The sequence below is a fragment of the Gavialis gangeticus genome, unplaced genomic scaffold (assembly GCF_001723915.1).
Source record: "Gavialis gangeticus isolate Ggan-Ray unplaced genomic scaffold, GavGan_comp1, whole genome shotgun sequence".
NCBI lineage: Eukaryota > Metazoa > Chordata > Crocodylia > Gavialidae > Gavialis > Gavialis gangeticus.
Window position 1 is genome coordinate 57,773,952 of NW_017729031.1, and position 2,180 is coordinate 57,776,131.

Genomic DNA, 2,180 nt, shown 5'->3' on the forward strand with positions numbered 1-2,180 from the left:
TAGAAACGCTCTACAAGAACATTTTAACATATATGTAGGTTGTTGGTAGTTCAAATCCAACCAAAATATTAATTGATGGCTTCATGACAGCAAACTGGTATCAAATTACTTTCCAGTACATGGGTGTCCACCTACAACATCAACACCAATGGCAAACTTGATCTCAGCAGGGATATTAAGACTGAAGAGGTATAGGAACTGTACTATATTCCCAGTACTAAACTCCCAGTGTGCATCCACACATGCAGGCATGTTCATTTGCAGCAGCTCAAATAGGCCTGGCACAAATTAGAACCAGGGATTTTTGTCTCAGCGCACATGCCCGGGTATGAGCTTTGGTGTGATACAAGTTGTGCCACTTGGGGCAAAATAACCCTGCTCAGCTCCTCCTGGATCTGCAGCCAGGGGGAGCTAGAGCCCAGGGCCAGTACCTGTGCTGGCCCCAGCGGTATAAAAACCTGTCCTGGAGAGCAGCTCAGGGCTGCTTGCCCTCTGGAGCTTCTGAGGCCCAGTCAGTTGGCATCTGAGCCACCCCTTGAGCCAGCTGGACTGCTGAAGCAGCCCTAACCTGGAGTGGCCATTGCCACCTCTATCCACTGCAGCAGTCTGGCAGTGGGGACTGCTGCCTGGCTGTGACCTGCTGCCACCTGCAACAGCATCTGTCCCCTTGGACCTGTGGCTCCATGGCTGCATGCCTGCCAGAAGACCCAAATGGGGTGTCCCCACTCTGCCATCTGGGCAGCTATCACCCAGAAGATGTGCTTCTTGTGGTGGCCCACATTGTACTGTCCAAGTGTGTCCTCATAGCCCCAAATGGCCAACAGGTCAGCCACCTCATCTGCCCTCCAGTGTTGGGGCACTGGGTCCCCAGTGTTGGTCCTGGACAGGCTCCTCTGCATGGGTCTTCCCACTTGTCTTATCCGTAGAGATCCTGGTGTTCCCTATTTAAAAATTGCAAATTCTCTTATAAGAAACCCAATTTCTCTCATTAAAATACCCCCAATAGTGTTCTTTTGCTATTATAATGAAATGCCACTATATATAGAGAGATCAGTTGGGCAACATTTTATTGATATATTTACAAGTTCAGAGCAATTTGGAAGCCTACTAGTGCCTCTAGCATCATAATAAAATAAATTCTAAATATCTATACACTTTGGCATTTACTTTTGGCTTTTTTATAATAGAAAAATCAGAGCTGCCCCTACTCCCTTTGCTCACCAGAATGTGCAGCCCTGAGCAGCACTGATATGCCAGTGCTCTGCCCCTGCCCTTGCCCTTCACTCTCAGCCCACAGCTTGCCCCCACCCCAGTCCCCTCACTCCTGACCCACGGGGCCAGGTATGTGGGTGAGGGGTTTATGGAGATGGCTTGGGGGTGTGGGGCTTGTGGGTGGATTGTTGGGGGGACTGTGAGTGTGGTGGGTCCATGGGGTGTGGCTGCTCAGGAGGGATGGGTCCTCTGGCCCCCACAGGTCATATTCCCCCCCCACAGCTCACGGACTGCCCCCCCCCACAGGGGCCAGAGCCCCTCTGCAGGACCCAGAGTCCCTCTGCAAGGGCTACAGCCTCCACCCCCGCAGGGGTCACATGCCCTCCTGCAGGGCCCAGAGCCCCCCTGCAAGGCCCACATAGAAACATAGAATCATAGAAGTAGGGTCAGAAGGGACCTTATAGATCTTCAAGTCCGACTCCCTGCCAGGGCAGGAGAAAAAGACTGGGCTCAAATGATCCCAGCTAGGTAGGCATTAAGCCTCCTCTTAAAGACCCCCAGGGTAGGAGCCAGCACCACTTCCTCTGGAAGTTGGTTCCAGATCCCAGCCACCCTAACTGTGAAGTAGTTCTTACAGATGTCTAATCTAAACCTCCTCTCCAGCAACTTGTGGCTGTTATGACAGGGGGTGCTAGGGGAAACAAGGTCTCTCCCAAACCAAACAAGGTCCCCCCAGTGAGTTTATAGACTGTCACCAGGTCCCCCCTCAGCCTTCTCTTGTGAAGGCTGAACAGGTTCAGGTCCAAAGTCTCTCATTGTAGGGTCTGCCCATAGTCCCCGGATCATTCGGGTGGCCCTCCTCTGGACCCTCTCACTGTTGTCCACATCCCTCCTGAAGTGGGGTGCACAGAACTGGACACAGTACTCCAGCTGTGGCCTGACCAGTGTTGCATAGAGGGGGAGGATCA